The following is a 21,016-nucleotide window of genomic DNA, read 5'->3' as shown; positions in this document are numbered from 1 at the left end:
ATTTTCCAATTTTGGTCTCTCAATGTAAGGTCTTGCCAGTCTAATATTATTGATAAACTTCTTCTTTCTCCAATATTGTACCAAAATTGTTCTTGCAACTGTCAGCATATATCTTAATGAATTGTGATTATTTTCTTTTAAATTTTCTGGAATTATATCTCATACATAATTTTCCTTCTCAATCATTTTTTAAAAAGATGCCTCTTATAGTATTGGTATTTTTTCATCTGCTTATGACCTCCTTCCTTAATCTTTTCTACATTTTTCTAATTAAATTTTCAGAGCAAAGGATGATACAAGAAAACTGACATTAGTTAACTAATTATTTTTAGTTGGAAACAGTTTGGAAGCAACATCACTATGTTTCATCTAGCTTTATTTATTTATTTTGCTTGGTTTTTTACTTTTTTATTACTTTAAATTTTCAAAATATTGGTTACAAAAAATATGCTAAATACATTAAAACTCTCACCAAAAATTTCTCTGTGGAAATTTAATGAAAAAAGCAATAAAAACAAATGCAGACTGAAGAAGAATAAAACAATAAATCTAACATGTATTAAACTTATCAATAGTTGTGGGTTTACTAATAAATACCATACATTACCATAATATATTTGTAACAAAATATTATTGTAAAATAATGGATCAAATCATTATGAGTCTCATTATCAAAACCCAGTCTACACTTCAATATAGCCCAGTTATCTCACTGCATACACTCCTGTTTCTTGGTATATAACTCACTTTGATTTTAGATACTGTCTTTATAATCTTTTCTATATCCAAGATCTTCAGCCAGTTTTATTTTATTCAAACACATTCACACCCTCTCACTTTGTACAAAAGTGAATAAGATCAGAACATGAAACTGACCAATAGCACATGGTATGCAGGCTTATGTGTCTTCTGAAATCAGATCTAATATAAATCCTGGCTAACAAATCTTGGAATTCCATTACACATTAAATAAGTTTAATTTCTATCCTTCATAGTGCAAATTATTCCTTTTCCAAATAGCAACAAGTCAGCAGATGGTTTTAAGATACCAAAGTTTTCCATGTGATCTGCCAAGTAATATAATTTTCACACGGGACAGAAATAAGGAAAGCTCCTATTCTGTCAAATAAATTGATCTTCACAAAGCTTTTAGAGATAATATTGATAAAAATCTGGCTTACTGAAATAATAGCAGCTCTTCCCTTACATTTTCAAGGAAAACAAGACCTGATCAGTTAAGGAGCACCATTTCTAACTGGAGAATTCATGCATTCAAAAAGCTTTGACTGAATTGCCAATGATTGTTTTAATTTTAATATTTTTTTTGTATGGCAACTGTACTTTTCACATACATATAATTGACAAGTGGGATAATTAGACAAGTGGGTCTAATTATCTTCACATCAAAATTTTACCAATATCTTATCAAACTGAAAGTTGGAGGAATGGAAAGAGGAAACAATGACTTCTTCGTTTGTGTTCAGTTGAAAAGCATTTCTGTAAAGCTGATTATAAGAATTACACAAAATGAGAAAACCAAACAGCGAGCAGAATGAAACAGAGAGCTGTAAAGGCATGAGATGAAAAGATTTAATATAGTAGTTTATGAGCTAGTCGTGAGTTTTACTTTAAACATCTATTATATTCTGTTCAGTTTTTTCAGTACTCTGCTGCACATAGCAAAATGGGAAAAAGTTAATTAACATAACAAGCTTTTTAGATAATTGTACTTGCCAAGCTTCTATATGTAGGCAGATTGCTTGTTAATTAAGATTCTCAAAAGATCATTATCTTATCATATCTTTTCAAATTGTACCATCGGTAGTAATCACCTTTTACTTTCAGAATTGTTCCCAAGTATGCAGATGTTTTTGGTGTGTTTTTGGAGTTTGCCTTCATTTTACTAGAAGGACTTGATATGTCAAACAACTATGGAAAAAAACAAAAACAGTTTAGCTGAATATATCCCACAATAATAGAAATTGAAAGGAAATGTGTTAATCTATGTATATTAATCTCCCATTTTTCTTATAAAATAACTTTTATAATGTGTTAACTATATATTATATAGTTAACACATTATAAAATTATATATATTATAACTATATATATAACCAGAACAACTAGACACAAGAACAGTTCTTTCCCGAAGGCCATCACTCTGCTAAACAAATAATTCCATCAACACTGTCAAACTATTTACTGAATCTGCACTACTATTAACCTTCTCATAGTTTCCATCACCAATCTCTTTCCATTTATGACTGTATGACTATAACTTGTTGCTGGCAATCCTTATGATTTATATTGATATATTGACAATCAATTGTGTTGTAAATGTTGTCCTTGATGAACGTATCTTTTCTTTTATGTACATTGAGAGCATATGCACCAAGACAAATTCCTTGTGTGTCCAATCACACTTGGCCAATAAAAATTCTATTCTATTCTATTCTATATCTATTATGCTATATTTTATTTAATAGTACACTTGTAATATATTACTATGGCAGGACTGATTGGCCAGCTTTTTCTCTCTATAACTGTAGGAACTGTCTACCTTTTAAATGTTGCAGAAGAAGGGGCAATGGAATGGTTCTTCAGTAAGCAAATAATCTGAAAGTTGGAACACTATACAGAAAAGGATATGGAAAATATTCTTTTTCCTAAATGCACTATACTGGAACGTTTCATGAAAAAGTAAAAGTATACCTTTTCTTCTTCCCGCTGTCCAAAATCCTTTTATGAATATACAATAATTTATCAAACAGCCTGAATCTGAAGAAACAAACCAGCAGTTATATTTTATAAGAAAGTAAGACTTTGAGAGTATGGGTGAAGAAGAGTTCCTTTTAGGCACATGTTGGCACAGTAGTTCCTGTCACACTGCTAAATAGTTGCTAATAACTCCCACCATTTCATATTTAAATAAATAATCAAAATTGTCCCAAAGCTGTATTTTTTACAAACTCTTGATATTTTGGCCACATCATCCAAAATTGTGAAGTGAATCTGCTTCCTAAAAAGGTAGGATACCCTTGCGTTAAAAATCCAGAAAACATACCATAATATTATCAGCAAATATTAATTCCAAGAATTTCTATAGGTGAAGAATGTATAAGGGCATAAAACAAGAATGGCATCATATTACGAATCAATTTTAGGAAACATTAACTTAATATTGAATGAAATAATATTTGAATCATAAAGCACAGCACACAGAAAAAATTAAGAGATCATACAGCTTTATAGGCAGTGGTGGGATTCAGCTGGTTTGCACCAATTTGGCAGAACTGGTAACTTTCTAACTGCTAACTGCTAACTGCTAACTGCTAACTTTCTGAGCAGTTCAGTGAACTGGCTGTTGGAAGAAATCTCCTTCCAACAGCCTTTTGTTTTTCCTCCCTTATGGGTTTAATCCTGTCAGGAAGGCAGGAAAGAGGCATTCTGGTGTGCCTCTCTGTGTTGTTTCTAGCCTAATCCTGTTTATCTTTATTGCCCTACTTAAGTGTTTTCTGAAACTGCTCCTGCTGTTAAGCCTTGTTACATAACAGTCATTAGTGGTTCTTGGCAGTACGCCCAGGCATTCTATAGCCTGAGTGGCTTCTCTGGAGGTTTTCTTTTCTTTGCTTAAAGGGGAAGAGTTTACACTGCTTTAGTGGTTCCTGGCACTGTCCAACTCAGCTGAATCCCCTCCCAGCCACACCTTGCCTCCTCCATCCCCAATTAAGGGTGGGAGGGGGCGATCGCAGGCTTCTTTCTTCCCTGGATCCATAATGTTCTCAAAATGGAGTGATCTGGCTAATCTTTGGCTTTTTTGTTTGTTACAAAAAATGGGGGGGGGCCTTCGGGGGCTTTTCCCCCATGGGAAAGTAACAACTCTTCCCCCATGGGAAAGTAAAGAGGTAATCTTTTCAGACTACCGCTGCCTGCCTGATAGTTAGGCAATGGCTGATAGGCAGGATGCAAGCTTAGCACACTGTCTAATTTTTTTACTGCCTTTCTGGAGGCATGTGATCTTTCCTTAAATCTGGATGATTTCCTGAGGATATCTTGTGAGGCGAGTGAGAGCATCCAGTATCTTTAAGTGGTGCAAATGGATGTAAGGATTGCTTCTCCTGGGTGGGAAAGGGTGCTTTGCCAGTTCACTGAGCACAGGAATCTTTGTCTATGGGGATTCTTCAGTCATCCGGGTCATGGCTGTCCCAAAGGTGCTTTTTTCAAGAGGCAACTGGACTTTCTTGGTTTCCAGAATGTCCAGTTGCCTCTTGAAAAAAGCATATTTGGGACAGAAGTCTCTTGCATTGCTTCAGAGTGGCCAAGGCACATGATTGCTCACTGATAGTAAGATTTAAAAAAAAAGGAGGTAGGGGTGTGGATCCTCCCTCCAATTTGTGTTAGTTTTCTGTCATGATAATAAGGCTTAGTAACATGTCACCAGGCTTGAAGTTTATTTAGATATCTGTGGCATGTACTAATTTTATTGTGATTCTAACACACTTGGGTGGATAGAGACTTGAACCTGGGTCCCCTATATATTTTGTTATTTTGTCTCTTTAGCTTGGCATTTTGTAGCCCAAGTATGTCTACCCACTTTCTGGAGAGCTTAAATGACCTCTCTGATAAAGGATTTCACTTTATGAGCAAGAGTTGGCTGCTGATAGTTATTGTTGCATTTTAACTATTTAATTCCTCAAGGTGCTCTGGTACCTTGCCTGATTTGTAACTCTGGGTTGCAGGTATTGATGATGAAAATGAAGGTATTCAGACAGAATGGTTTAGGTTTCCATGATGGCTGTGACTGTCATTGATCTTCAGTGTGTATTTAAAATTGTAATAATGTCTCTGTGTAGGTCTGTTTGTTTGCTTGTTTACTTTAAGATTTAATAATAGAGATCTTCCCATGTCATCAGTGATAGTTGTTGGTTTTTTTTTCTGGTTACCATGATCTACTTTAACAGAGTCATCTTACAAATTGGCTTTCTATGTAGTGGCTCTTCCAATCTGAAATTTCTCCTGAAAGTCATCAACTCACTGGTTTTAGATCTTTTACGCACCTGTTGTAATCACATCTACAATCTTATTCTCCTTATACTTTCAATATGGAACAAGTTAAGGAAGGTAGTTGGTGAATTCCTGGCTTCAGTTCCCCTCTAAATAAGTATTACATGCTGGTAGAAAAATAACTTTAATGTGAAATAGGACAGGTTAGGGGAATGCTTAGACTGGTGTGTTAAACACACTTGTCAGTCTTGTGAGGTAGCCCAGACAAGATACACATTCAAGAGTACTAGCTCTATTTTCATTGTAAATTTACATTAACAGAATCTCACACATATGAGAGTACATCTCTTCCCCTTCCCCTTTACAGTCCAAGAAACTAGGGAGGGTCCCCATTGCGTCTATGGACTAGCTGTCTCTTAACTGATCATTGTCTAGGGTTGTTTTTTTTTTGTTTAATCAGAAAGCTTTTCCTTCTGTCTTCCAAGGTCATTCCCACATACCATTATATTACTTAGATTGCCAAACTGGTTTAGTTTAGATTACAGCCTTCAAGTCTATATCTATCTAATTTTGGCTACAGCTTTATTCTCTTTTCAGTATGCTATACCCCTGCTTAGAAATAGCTCAACCAACGGATCAAGAGAATCGAGAGAATTGCAAGGAGCTCCAGAAGTTCTTTCTCCTGCATCACATAGTGCTTTTCTCTTGCACTTAGGACATGTCATCTGGGCTAACAGAATGCAAGGGTGAAATCAGAGAGGACAATAAATGGCAAACAAACTCTGTTTTACAAAGGCTACAAGGACACAAACTGGCATTAAGCAGCTGTGGCCAGAAGCACTAGAAGTAATCCATGGAATATGTGAAAGAGTGCCCTTAAGAGTAGGGTATTCTTAGTCTTGGACACTTTAGAATACTATGAGGCCCATCCCGGAAAGCAGATGGCTTTAATTTTTTTGGACACACAAAAGGCCTTTAATAACGTTAACTAGCATTTTATTTTCCTTTAGTTGAAACAAATGGGTTTTGGTGAAATGTTCATTAAAGCAATAGAAACTATATACTATAAACAATCAGCTAAGATTATGATAAATGGAGAACTGACTGAAGTGTTTCAAATGGAAAAAGGTACAAGACAAGGTTGCCCACTGCTGTTTGTGCTAACTCTGGAAGTATTAAATAGGAATATTAGAGAGGATAGAGAGATAAAAGGTATGAAAATTAAGAGGGAAAAATATAAACTCCAAGCTTTTGCTGATGACCTGGTTTTTATTATAGAAGACCCATTATAATCTATAAACTGCCTGATAGAAAGAATAAATGAATTTGGGAGAGTAGCAGGATTGAAAATTAACAAAGATAAAACAAAAAATTTTGTTTTTTAATTTTAAGAATATGTTAATGAAGCAAAAAATTGAACTGGAAGAATGTTCAAAGATGCAGGTTGTAAATAAAGTTCAAAACCTGGGGATATATTTGACTGCAAGGTATAGCACATTGAAAGAGAATAATTATGGTAAACTCAAACAGCAGATTGTGACATATTTGGCTAAATGGGAACACTTACAATTGTCATTACTTGGAAGAATATCAACAATTAAGATGAATATACTTACCTATAATTTTGTACCTGTTTCAAACTATTCCAATTGAATTGAGTAGATGATATTTCCTGGAACTGAATAAAATAATGTTGAAGTATATTTGGCAAGGGTGGAAAGCAAGGATAAAATTAAAATTATTACAAGATAAGAGAGTGAGAGGTGGTTTTGGGCTACCTAATTGGGAATTGTATTATCAGGCAGCAAATTTGATGTGGATTAAGGAATGGATAACTTTGAGAAACAATAGAATATTGACTTTGGAAGGACACGATTTGTTGATGGGATGGCATGCTTTTTTGTGGTATGGGCAAGCTAAAACACAGGGATATTTTAGAAGACATTTAATTAGACAAGCCCTGTTATTAAATTGGGAGAAGATAAAGAAAAACCATTTTTTGAAAATTCCAACTTGGGTATCATCTATCGAGGCATTCTCATATTCAATAACATTTAGAAAGGAACATATTGTTAGATATAATGAATTGTTAAATGAAAAGGGTGAGTTAAAAGTTAAATCAGAATTACAGGCAGATGGTATAATAATGAATTGGTTTTCTTACTTGCAAATACAATCCAGATATGATAAAGATGTTAAAACAGAAGGCTTTTATAATAATATAACTGCTTTTGATAAGATTTTAACAGGTTCTGATGACAATTTGATTAAGAAACTGTATGGATATCTATTAGAAGAAAAACTGGGAGAAGAACAAGTAAAAGAGACTATGATTGCTTGGGGGAAGAATTTTGGTCATGGGATAGATTTAGAGGCCTGGCAAAAACTATGGATGTATAATTATAAAATGACAATGTCTACAGCATATAAAGAGAATTTGTATAAGATGTTTTAGAGGTGGCATTTGTCCCCGACAAGAATTGCAAGAATGTTTAAGGATAAATTCAAAAAATATTGAAAGTGTCATCAGACACCTGGATCATATTACCATATGTGGTGGACATGCATTGAAGCAAAAAGATATTGGGCTAAGATACACACGTGGTTGGAGAAAATGATTAAAAGACACATAGACTTTAAGCCAGAACTCTTTCTGTTGGGAATTATTCCTGAGATATATACTAGAGGTGTAAAATATTTGATTGTGAATATTATTACAGCAGCTAGGATTGTGTTTGCTAAAAACTGGAAAAATGAGAAATTACCTTTGCAAGATGAAATAATTAGGAAGATGATGGAATGTGCAGAGATGAGTAAATTGACATTTGAAATTAGAGACCAAGATGATAAGCAATATTATAAAATATAGGATTTATTCTATAACTGGTTAGATGGAAAAATATGTTAGAAAAGAAGATATATTTATGAAAGAGATGTGTATTTTGAGATTGCACAAGAAGATATGTAAACACCCCTTCAACATATTGAAATTGTTTGATGTGAATTTTTTTCTTTTTTTGTTGTGGAAAAATAAAATTTTCATTAAAAAAAAAAAGTAGGCTATTCTTCCCAATCTCAGTATTGTGACATTAATGCCTACAGAGCAAGGGAAAAATCTTTAGAGCTCATTAGTGAAAGGAGCAGCAACACAGAGCTGCATAGTACAGGACTGAAACTTTTTTTTGAGAAAACATTAATCCTATTTTTCTTTTTAAAAAACTTAGCACTTCTTCAAATAGCTATAACCTCATGAGTTTCCATAACCCTTGATAAGTCTTAGGGAAAGTACTAGAAGATGCCCTCAGCTGGGCAGTTCCTAGATTCCAACTAGAACATCAACCCCACAGTGAAACATGCTTGATTTTATAAAACAACCAAACACAACAAAACCTGTGTCTGGAGAAAAAGGAAAATGCTACTTCAAAACAGCTGGTCAGATATGACTTAGGAATAACAGCAAAGCATACATATACTATAAAAGTATGTTCATTCAGTGATTAGACTATTATGTAGCTTGTAAATTGTATAGGTTTGTGTGTGGGGAGGTGTATGTGTATGTTTGTGTGTTAAAGTGAAATGTGCAAAATTATACTTTTATTCCTCACAGATTTTTCTAGTGGTCAGTTTATAATTTTCACTGATTTTTCTAAAACTTTTGGAAATAGTGAAAATATTTATATTCTTAGCTCCAAGACTACAGCAGGCTTCAAAATTCTGAATAACATAAATTTTGAAAGATTCTTGAGGCCCAGCACAAAGTTATACAGGCAGACTGAATAGAGAGTGAGGAGACTCAAATAGTTAGTAAAAAGTATTATTATTAATCTATGCAGTCAGAGTACTACCCAGGTGTTCTTTAAGTATTTGGAATGTAACATACACTAACTTCAGGAGCATGGTGACCAATAAGGATTATGAGCATTGCAGTCCAAAAAAACCCTAGAACATTTATTTGTAGTATGGATTAACACTGGATCCTAAGATAAGCAAACTTTACTGATATATTAAGAATGCAATATTATGTTCTTATCTGCATGCACATAAACATGTTCCCTATTAATAATATCCATGGTCACTGTCTTTATGACCATTAGGAATACACACACATGTTCACTCACACAAATGCAATAGCCATTTGGAAACAGACGCATAGGTATTTAGGGGGTTGAAAGCTTCCACATGGACTAAACTATTTTATTTTTATTTTTTTTTATTTATTTAGTCACACAGTATATATGAGTGTAAGCATGAAATAACTATACAATATATAAGCATATATATGAGTATGTTAAAACTATATTAATTGGATATAACAAAAGGAAACAATAGGACAGGAACGGTAGGCACGTTGTGCTCTTATGCACGCCCCTTAGAGACCTCTTAGAAATGGGGTGAGGTCAATAGTTAACAGTTTTTGGTTGAAGCTTTGGGGATTTTGGGAAGAGACCACAGTGTCAGGTAGTTTATTCCAAGCATTAACAACTCTGTTACTGAAGTCATATTTTCTGCAATCAAGATTGGAGTGGTTGGGGGGGAGAAGGGGAGAAGGGAGGGGGGAGGGCAGAGGGGGGAGGGCAGAGGGAGGTGGGGGGATAATTGTTGACAAAAAAATTTTTGTAAAACTTTTTCGATAAAAAAAAAGATTGGAGCGGTTAACATTAAGCTTTAATCTATTGTGTGCTCGTGTATTGTTGCAATTGAAGCTGAAGTAGTCTTTGACAGGAAGGACATTGTAATAGATGATTTATGAGTTAAACTCAGGTCATGTCGAAGGCGGTGTAGTTCTAAATTTTCTAAACCCAGGATTTCAATCTGGTGGCATAAGGTATTTTGTTGTATTCAGAGGAGTGGAGAACTTTTCTTGTAAAATATTTCTGGACAGGTTCAATTGTATTGATGTCAAAAATGTGGTATGGGTTCCAGACAGTCGAGCTGTATTCAAGAATTGGTCTAGCAAATGTTTTATATGCTTTGGTTAGTAGTGTAGTGTTTTTGGAGAAGAAGATACGCAAGATTAGGTTTACAACTCTTAAAGCCTTTTTTGCGATGTAGTTGCAGTGGTCTTTGGCACTTAGATCATAGAATAGAATAGAATTTTATTGGCCAAGTGTGATTGGACACACAAGGAATTTGTCTTGGTGCATATGCTCTCAGTGTACATAAAAGAAAAGATACGTTCATCAAGGTACAACATTTACAGCACAATTGATGGTCAATATATCAATATAAATCATAAGGATTGCCAGCAACAAGTTATAGTCATACAGTCAAAAATGGAAAGAGATTGGTGATGGAAACTATGAGAAGGTTAATAGTAGTGCAGATTCAGTAAATAGTCTGACAGTGTTGAGGGAATTATTTGTTTAGCAGAGTGATGGCCTTCGGGAAAAAACTGTTCTTGTGTCTAGTTGTTCTGGTGTGCAGTGCTCTATAGCGTCGTTTTGAGGGTAGGAGTTGAAACAGTTTATGTCCAGGATGCGAGGGGTCTGTAAATATTTTCACGGCCCTCTTCTTGATTCGTGCAATATACAGGTCCTCAATGGAAGGCAGGTTGGTAGCAATTATTTTTTCTGCAGTTCTAATTATCCTCTGATTTCTTGTTGGGTTGCAGAACCGAACCAGACAGTTATAGAGGTGCAAATGACAGACTCAATAATTCCTCTGTAGAATTGGATCAGCAGCTCCTTGGGCAGTTTGATATAAAAACTCCAAGGTCTTTAACAGTGTGGGGGTCATCTTTAAGGTGATGTCCATCAAGCTTGTACTTAGTGTTTAGGTTCTTTTTTCCAATATGTAAGACTGAGCATTTGCTGGTTGAGATTTGGAGTTGCCAAGTTTTAGACCATTCAGATACAAAATCAAGGTCTTTTTGAAAGGTAGTTGTATTGTTGGTGGTGTTAAATAGTTTGACATCGTCAGCAAAGAGAACACAATTACTACGTCAAAGGTACCCTTCTACCCTTTCCCAAGAAATAAGAGAGATATGGCTAGTTACTTCTGTGAACAAGTGAGTGGCCTTTTTACTAAACAAGACTTCCGGTTGATGTTGCAGCAATATCGGATACAGGGAATGGGTTTCTGTGTTTCTTCTGCTGAATTCTCCCTATTTATGGGCTCTACTTGCATCCAGTTACAACTCCAAGCTGGAGAAAGCTGAAGGGGGGGGGGGTGTTAGCGGGAGAGAAATATGAGCAAGGAATCAAATAGTTTGGGGGGTTAAGAAGAAACAAAGATAAGAAGGGAGAAGAAAGAAAACTCATGTTGCCAGAGGGAGCAGAAGCACCAGCTGTTTGGGAAGAATGGAAGGAAAGAAATGCAGGAGAAGAGGGGGGGGCTACGATGGGGATGGAGACAAGAGACCGCAGTGAGTGATGGGTGGCTGAAGCCAGAAGTCGTTGCAAAAAGGGATGCTGCCTAAGGAGCTGGTGACGCCGCTGGGCCAAGGAGAAGGGGTGGGGGGAGAACAGGAAAAGTGGGGGGAGGGCAGGAGGACGAGGGACTGGCTAGGAGGGGGAGAGAAATAGCGAAAGGGGGGCTTCGAAAGGAGGGGGGCCGAGAAGAGGGGCGATGAAGGGTAGAAGAAAAAGGAGGGCTTGGTTCAGGATGGGCACGGGGAAGGGAAGAAGCGCCAGTGGAGGAGTGCGAGGGGCTTCACTCCTTCTATGCCCACCACCCCCTCCTTCCTCCCTCCCTTCCTTCCCTCGCTCCCTCTGTGGTCTGCATTCCTCTCCGCTTCCCATGCCCCCCATTTGCACCCAGGTCGAGGCAGAATTAGCAGGCTGCGCCTCAGGCCGGCACCGGCTCCCCCTCCTCCTCCCACCCCCGCCCCCATCACCACCATCGGCCTTCCTTTCCTCACCCTCAATCAGCTCCGAAGCCGGGGTCTTCCCGGGCTGGGCCAGGACCGAGCCAGCTCGTCCCCGTCACGCCAAGGCCGGGTCCGCTATGTCAGGAGACAAAGCCGAATGCATCTTGACAGGTGAAGGGGGCGAGGAATCGGCAGCAGAGGGAAAGAGGGAGCGCGAGTGGCTGTGCATGCACCCGGTGGCGCCGAAAGCTATGGGGAGAGAGGAGTGGGGGGCATATACTGTGCTGAGGGCTCACAGCCTAGCGGGATGTAGAAGCTGCAGCAGCTCCCTGCTTGTCAGGGTAATGGAAGTGGCTGCTAAATTGTGGGGGGGGGGGAAATGAATGAAAAAGCTGGGATGAAGATGCCACGTGGCCAGCAAGGCGCTTTAATCGCTGGCTAGAGAGACACTTGGATGGAGGCCTGCTTCGGTCGGTGGCCTCGCAGCCCACCCGATCCAAGCGCCATGCGGCCGCCGACAGACACCAGGAAGTAATGGTGGAGAGGGGAGGGGAGGGGCAAGGGGTGGGGTGAATTGGCAATTTAACAAACGGTTCGGCCAAACCGCCTAGAACCAGCAGAATCCCACCACGGGACTGAATAAATAGTTCTTGGATTGCTGGACAAAAGTAGAATTGTTTAAAACAAAATAAGATGCTTTATAAGGAAGAAATGAGTGGAACTTTGAAGGAGATGGTGTTACCTTTTCAAAACACAAAGGACATCATGGAGAAAGGTTTAAGGAGATTACGGAAAAAATGGAAAATACTATATGAGGGATGATGAATAAAGACCAAGATGGCCAGGAAAGGGAGGAGCCAACAGAAGAAATGGAGGAAAAGATTGAGCCAAAAAACCAGATAATAAAAGAAGACGAGGTGATAACAATGAAAATAACAGTGGCTGATGAATTAAGTGAGGGGGAAAACATTAAGTGAGTTGAAAAGAGATTTAGAGATACAGGAAGATACTCTTGAAAGGGAGATAGGGGCCTGGGTAGAAATTTTGGAAGCTAGGCAGTGGAAGAGGGTAGAGGTGGGAGAAATATCTAGATTGAACAGCCAAGAAGTAGATGCAGATAGAGATAAAAATCTAAGAGAGGAATATGGGAGGCAAGTCAAAAAAAGCATAGCAGTTGAATTATTGAAGTGGACAAGAGACAACGGTTAGATGATTTCTCCTTTTTATTGTTGTTCTGATTTGCTTTTCTTTTTCTCTCTTTTTCTTTTCTTTGTTTAGGTAGGAGACATGACTAGAAGTTAGGTAGGATAGAAAGAAAACTTTTTTAATAAAGGGTGACATGATTAAAAGTTAGAATCAGAGATAGAAATAAGAGAAGGGGGAATTTATTTTTATTTTATTTATTTATTTTGTCACAACAATATACATAAGCATCACACAAAATGATTATATAGTATATAAACATATATATGAGGAAATATAAGGAAGTATAAGCATATAATCCCTCCAAGACAGAGTGGCTGTGGATGCCGGCATCCCGGTACAATCAGCTAAATCTGCGGCTGACCATCGGTGGCGAGTCATTGGCCCCGATGGAGGGGGTGCGCAACTTAGGCGTCCTCCTGGATGAACGGCTGTCTTTGGAAGATCATTTGACGGCCGTCTCCAGGAGAGCGTTTTACCAGGTTCGCCTGGTGCGCCAGTTGCGCCCCTTTCTGGACCGGGATGCCCTGTGCACAGTCACCCACGCACTCGTGACGTCTCGCCTGGATTACTGCAATGCTCTCTACATGGGGCTCCCCTTGAAGGGCATCCGGAGGCTGCAGTTAGTCCAGAATGCGGCTGCGCGGGTAATAGAGGAGCCCTCGTGGCTCGATAACACCCATCCTCGCAGACTGCACTGGCTGCCTGTGGCCTTCGGGTGTGCTTCAAGGTTTTAATTTCACCTTAAAGCGCCCATGGCATAGGGCCGGGTTATCTGGGACCGCCTGCTGCTACGAATACCTCTCACCGACCGTGCGCTCTCACAGAGAGGGACTCCTCAGGGTGCTGTCAGCGAGGCAATGTCGTCTGGCGGCGCCCAGGAAGGGCCTTCTCTGTGGGGCTCCCACCTCTGGAATGAACTGCCCCAGGACTTCGTCAGCTTCGGACCTTCGGACCTTCCGAGCTTAAAACATATCTATTTAATTGCGCAGGACTGAGTTAGTTTTTAGTTTATGGGTTTTATCTTGGGTTTTAATTTTTATATTTTTAATTAAGGCTTTTGAATAAGTTTTTTAATTGTTTTTAGAATTGTATTTATTGTATTTCTTGTTTTTAAATGCCTGTAAACCGCCCTGAGTCCTTTGGGAGATAGGGCGGTATATAAATATAAACAATAAATAAATAAATAAATAAATATACAGTGGGGTAAAAAAGTATTTAGTCAGCCACCAGTTGTGCAAGTTCTCCCACTGAAAAAGATGAGAGAGGCCTGTAATTGTTATCATAGGTATACCTCAACTAGGAGAGACAACATGAGAAAACACATCCAGAAAATCACATTGTCTGATTTGTAATGAATTTATTTGCAAATTATGGTGGAAAATAAGTATTTGGTCACCAACAAACAAGCAAGATTTCTGGCTCTCACAGACCTGTAACTTCTACTTTAAGAGGCTCCTCTTTTCTCTACTCATTACCTATATTAATGGTACCTGTTTGAACTTGTTATCAGTATAAAAGACACCTGTCCACAACCTCAAAGAGTCACACTCCAAACTCCACTATGGTGAAGACCAAAGAGCTGTCGAAGGACACCAGAAACAAAATTGTAGACCTGCACCAGGCTGGGAAGACTGAATCGGCAATAGGCAAGCAGTTTGGTGTGAAGAAATCAACTGTGGGAGGAATAATTAGGAAATGGAAGACATACAAGACCACTGATAATCTCCCTCGATCTGGGCTCCATGCAAGATCTCACCCCGTGGGGTCAAAATGATCACAAGAACGGTGAGCAAATATTCCAGAACCACACGGGCGGACCTAGTGAATGACCTGCAGAGAGCTGGGACCAACATAACAAAGGCTACCATCAGTAACACACTACACTGCCAGGGACTCAGATCCTGCAGTGCCAGACGTGTCCCCCTGCTTAAGCCAGTACATGTCAGGGCCCGTCTGAAGTTTGCTAGAGAGCATTTGGATGATCCAGAAGAGGATTGGGAGAATGTCATATGGTCTGATGAAACCAAAGTAGAACTGTTTGGTAGAAACTCAACTCATCGCGTTTGGAGGAGAGAGAATGCTGAGTTGCATCCAAAGAACACCATACCTACTGTGAAGCATGGGAGTGGCAACATCATGCTGTGGGGCTGTTTCTCTGCAAAGGGAGCAGGACGACTGATCCGTGTAAAGGAAAGAATGAATGGGGCCATGTATCGTGAGATTTTGAGTGCAAACCTCCTTCCATCAGCAAGGGCATTGAAGCTGAAACGTGGCTGGGTCTTTCAGCATGACAATGATCCTAAACACACTGCCCGGGCAACAAAGGAGTGGCTCCATAAGAAGCATTTCAAGGTCCTGGAGTGGCCTAGCCAGTCACCAGATCTCAACCCCACAGAACCTTTGGAGGGAGTTGAAAGTCCGTGTTGCCCAGCGACAGCCCCAAAACATCACTGCTCTCGAGGAGATCTGCATGGAGGAATGGGCCAACATACCAGCAACAGTGTGTGAAAACCTTGTGAAGACGTACAGAAAACGTTTGACCTCTGTCATTGCCAACAAAGGATATATAACAAAGTATTGAGATGAACTTTTGATATTGACTAAATACTTATTTTCCACCATAATTTGCAAATAAATTCATTACAAATCAGACAATATGATTTTCTGGATGTGTTTTCTCATGTTGTCTCTCCTAGTTGAGGTATACCTATGATAACAGTTACAGGCCTCTCTCATCTTTTTCAGTGGGAGAACTTGCACAACTGGTGGCTGACTAAATACTTTTTTACCCCACTTGTATATATAAGAAAAAAAAACAATAGGGCAGGAACGGTAGGCACGTTTGTGCTCTTATGCACGCACCCTTTTAGTCCTCTTAGAAATGGAGTGAGGTCAATAGTAGAAAGTTTTTGGTTAAAGCTTTTGGGATTATGAGAAGTAATGTATTCCAAACACTGGTAATTCTTTTACAGAAGTCATATTTTCTGCAATCTAGATTGAAGCGGTTAACATTAAGTTTAAATCTATTGATTGCTCTTGTATTATTGCAATTGAAGCTGAAGTAGTCTAACAGGAAGGACATTACAATAGAGGATTCTATGAGTTAAACTTAGGTCTTGTCGAAGGCGACAGAGTTCTAAGTTTTCTAAACCTAGGATTTCAAATCTAGTGGGATAAGGTATTTTGTTGTTTTCAGAGGAGTGGAGAACTCTTCTTGTAAAATATTTCTGGACATGTTCGATTGTATTGATGTCAGAAATGTGGTATGGGTTCCAGACAGTCGAGCTGTATTCAAGAACTGGTCTAGCAAAAGTTTTATATGCTCTGGTTAGTAGTGTAGTGTTTTTGGAAAAGAAGCTACGCAAGATTAGGTTTACAACTCTTAGAGCCTTTTTTGCTATGTAGTTGCAGTGGGCTTTGGCACGTAGATCATTTGATATGAAAATTCCAAGGTCTTTAACAGAGTGTGGGTCATCTGTAAGGTAATGTCCATCAAGCATATACTTAGTGTTTCAGGTTTTTTTTTTCCAGTATGTAAGACTGAGCATTTGCTGGTTGAGAATTGGAGTTGCCAAGTTTTAGACCAAGTGGTTAGAAGATCAAGGTCTTTTTAAATGGTAGATGTATTGTTGGTGGTGTTAAATAGTTTGACATTGTCAGCAAAGAGAACACAATTACTTGAGATATGGTCACAAAGATCATTTATGTATAGTATGAAGAGTGTTGGTCCAAGAACGCTACCTTGAGGAACGCCACTCTTGACAGGAACAGGATTTGATAGAGCATTGCCAATTTTGACCACTTGTTGTCTGTTAGACAGAAAAGCAGATATCCAATTGTGAAGGGGTCCTGAAATGCCATAGGATTTTACTTTTAGGAGAAGTTTATCATGTACTACTGAGTCAAAAGCTTTGCAGAAGTCTATGTAGATTGCATCTATTGATTTGCCTTGATCAAGATTTGTAATCCATATGTTTTTTCAGTGGAGAAGTTGTAAGTTACATGATAATTTTTTTCTGAAACCAAATTGTTTATTAGAGAGTAGGTTGTTTTTTTCTAAGTGGAAGGTAATGGATTGGTTGATGATTGATTCCATTACTTTGCATGTGACGCAGCATAGAGAGATTGGTCTGTAATTTTCAAACTAAGCTGGAGTCTCCTTTTTTGAAGATTGGAATGACTGTGGCTAGTGACCAAAGTTTGGGAAGGGAACTGGTCGTGAAAGTTTTAACAAAGATTATGCTTAGGGATTCTACTATATTAGTGGAAAGTTTTTTTTTTGTTTTTTTTTTATTGAAAGAGTTTTAAAAAACAAAAACATTTTCCCCCCCTTTTTCCCCCTCCCTCCCAAAAAAACCCAAAAAACAAAAAAAAACAACCCTTCCCCCCTCCCCCCCCCCGGCTTCCCGGGTCAATCACAAGGTATTGTTATACATAAACCAAGCATAGAATAAAATTTTCCCTTCCAATCCAAATAACCACATCCAAAGCTTTTCATCTCCCAACCCCCTCCCCATTACATAAAATAACTTTCTAATTATTCAAAGGCAATCTGATATTTCTTAATCTGATATCTGTTTTGTAGATAATCAATCCATTTTTTCCATTCAATTAAATATCTTTCCTGCGTATTGTCTTTTAAAAACGCTGAGATTTTAGCCATCTCAGCCAAATTAATGACTTTCAGTATCCATTCTTCTATTGTAGGTATCTCTTCTTTCTTCCAGTGTTGTCCAATCAACAGTCTTGCTGCTGTTATTAAATTCAAAATCAATTTAGTCTCAATCCCTGTACAATCCGTTATAATTCCCAAAAGGAAAAATTGTGGCAGGAACTTTATCTTCTTCTTCAGTACGTTTTGAATAATCCACCAAATTCTTATCCAAAAGACCTTAATTTTCTTGCAAGTCCACCAAATATGAAAATATGTAGCATCATCACAATCACACCTCCAACATTTCGCTTGGATATTAGGATACATACATGATAATTTTTTGGGATCTAAGTGCCATCTATAAAACATCTTATAAAAATTTTCCCTTAAATTCTGTGCTTGTGTAAACTTAACATTTCTAACCCAAATTTTCTCCCATGTTTCCAACATTATTGGTTCCTGAATATTCTGTGCCCATTTTATCATACAATCCTTTACCAAATCCTTTTCGAATCTATTTCAAGCAACACATTATACAATCTCTTTATATGCTCCTGGGTCTGATTTCTAATTTGCTTTATTAAATTTTCCTCCTTTGCATTATACCAATTTTTGATCTTCTTTGCATCTAGCACTTATTTGCCCATATTGAAACCAAGTATAATTCCTCCCTTCTTCATTTAATACCTGTAATGATTTTAATTGCAATCTACCTCCTTCAGCATACAAAAGTTCTTTATAAGTAATCATTTCCTGTTTCTGTTCTATATTTATATTCTCTATTGCATGTCTAGGGCTCGCCCATATAGGAATCTTGTATTCTAATTTATAGGAATATTTTTCCAGACCATAAAGAGCACTTCTCAACACATGATTCTTAAAAGCCCTATCCACTTTTTTCATAAAATAAGTACGCATGTCATCCATATAACAAGTCATAACCTTCTATATTCAAAATTCTTTCCTCTGTTAAGTTAAACCAGTCACTTATTACTGAAAGGGCTACTGCTTCATAATATAGTTTAAAGTTAGGCATTCTTAAACCACCTCTTTCCCGTGAGTCCTGTATTATTTTCATTTTAACCTCGCCTTTTTACCCTGCCATATAAATTTATTAATCCCAATCTGCCAATCTTCCAAATTTTTATCCTTTTTAATTATTGGTATCATCTGGAACAGAAACAAAAATCTAGGTAACACATTCATTTTAATAGCCGCAATCCTTCCCAATAGGGATAACTGCAATTTCTTCCAGCCACTCATATCATTCTGAACTTTTTGCCATAGCAAGTCATAATTATTCTTATAAAGTTTCTTGTTCGATGAGCTAATATAGACCCCTAAATATTTAACCTTTTTTACTACCTCAAATCCTGTCATTTCCTCTAGTTTTTGTTTCTGTTGTATAGACATATTTTTAATTATCACTTTTGTTTTATTCTGATTTATTTTAAATCCTGATACCTTTCCATATTTATCAATTACTTCCAACAAAAATCTACTTGAATTTATAGAATTTATAGCTTTTGCATCATCTGCAAAAGCTCTAACTTTATACTCATATTGTCTAATCTTAATTCCACTTTTTTCATAAAATAAGTACGCATGCCATCCATATAACAAGTCATAACCTTCTATATTCAAAATTCTTTCCTCTGTTAAGTTAAACCAGTCACTTATTACTGAAAGGGCTACTGCTTCATAATATAGTTTAAAGTTAGGCATTCTTAGACCACCTCTTTCCCGTGAGTCCTGTATTATTTTCATTTTAACCTCGCCTTTTTACCCTGCCATATAAATTTATTAATCCCAATCTGCCAATCTTCCAAATTTTTATCCTTTTAATTATTGGTATCATCTGGAACAGAAACAAAAATCTAGGTAACACATTCATTTTAATAGCATAATCCTTCCCAATAGGGATAACTGCAATTTCTTCCAGCCACTCATATCATTCTGAACATTTTGCCATAGCAAGTCATAATTATTCTTATAAAGTTTCTTGTTCGATGAGCTAATATAGACCCCTAAATATTTAACCTTTTTTACTACCTCAAATCCTGTCATTTCCTCTAGTTTTTGTTTCTGTTGTATAGACATATTTTTAATTATCACTTTTGTTTTATTCTGATTTATTTTAAATCCTGATACCTTTCCATATTTATCAATTACTTCCAACAAAAATCTACTTGAATTTATAGGATTCATTAACGTAACCACTACATCATCTGCAAAAGCTCTAACTTTATACTCATATTGTCTAATCTTAATTCCCTCTATTTTCATTAATTCTCGTATTTTATCTAATAATGGTTCCAGAGTCAAAACAAACAATAATGGTGATAAGGGACATCCCTGTCTTGTTCCTTTCGCAATCTTAATAACTTCTGTCAAGCTACCATTTACTATAATCTGTGCTGTTTGCTCTCCATAAATCGCTTTAATTATTCTAATAAAACAGTCTCCAAATTGCATTTTCTCTATTAATTTAAATAAAAAATCCCAATGCAATCGATCAAAGGCTTTCTCTGCATCCAAAAAAATAAGTGCCGCTGAAGTATTCTTCTTTTCCAAATATTCCAATATATTAATAATCTGTCTAACATTATTCCTCATCTGCCTCCCTTTTATAAAACCAGATTGATCAGTATGAATTCTTTGTTGTAAAACTAACATTAATCTATTTGCTATTATTTTACAAAAATCTTATAATCATTATTTAAAAGTGAAATCGGCCTGTAGTTACCAGGTTTAGAGCAGTCTTGCTCCTCTTTTGGTATCAGTGAAATAAAAGATGTTTTCCATGACGGGGGTATTCCCACTCCTAATTGTATCTGATTAAATAATTCTTTAAGTGGGCCTAATATTTCATCCTGTGTTTTTATAATAAGTTGCTGTAAGACCATCTGTACCAGGGGTTTTCCCCATTTTTAATTGTTTAATTGCCTCCACTATTTCTCCAGTAGCTATCGGCCGATTCAACTCCTCGCTCTGTTCTAGTGTTAGAATATTAACCTTATAATCTTTCAAATAATCATAAATGTCCCCATTCAATATATTGTCCTTTGCATATAGTGCAGTATAAAATTCTGAGAATGCCTTTTAATTTTATCCTGTTGGTATATCTCTTTACCTTTATATTCTATTTTTTGTATGACACGTGCTTTCTGTTTCTTCCTTAAATTATATGCCAACCATCTCCCAGGTTTATTTGCATTACAAAAGGTATTATGTTTAGCATATTGTATATTCGTTGCCACCTGGTCTGCCATTAACATATTAAATTGACTCTGTAATATTTTTATAGCCTCTTTAAGTTTGTGATCTTGTGGGTTTTGAATTAA

General features: G+C 37.2%; 1 protein-coding gene across 1 annotated transcript in view; it reads left to right on the top strand.

Annotated features, from left to right (window-relative positions):
• IL1RAPL1 (interleukin 1 receptor accessory protein like 1) overlaps window positions 1-21,016 on the top strand; it is a 1,531,345-nt gene that overhangs the window by 1,127,289 nt on the left and 383,040 nt on the right. The gene's annotated exons all lie outside the window — the stretch shown is intronic.

This window comes from Ahaetulla prasina, chromosome 5, assembly GCF_028640845.1.
Source record: "Ahaetulla prasina isolate Xishuangbanna chromosome 5, ASM2864084v1, whole genome shotgun sequence".
Classification (NCBI taxonomy): domain Eukaryota; kingdom Metazoa; phylum Chordata; class Lepidosauria; order Squamata; family Colubridae; genus Ahaetulla; species Ahaetulla prasina.
Note: the sequence above shows the minus strand (reverse complement) of the source record. Positions and strands in the feature narration are given on the sequence as shown.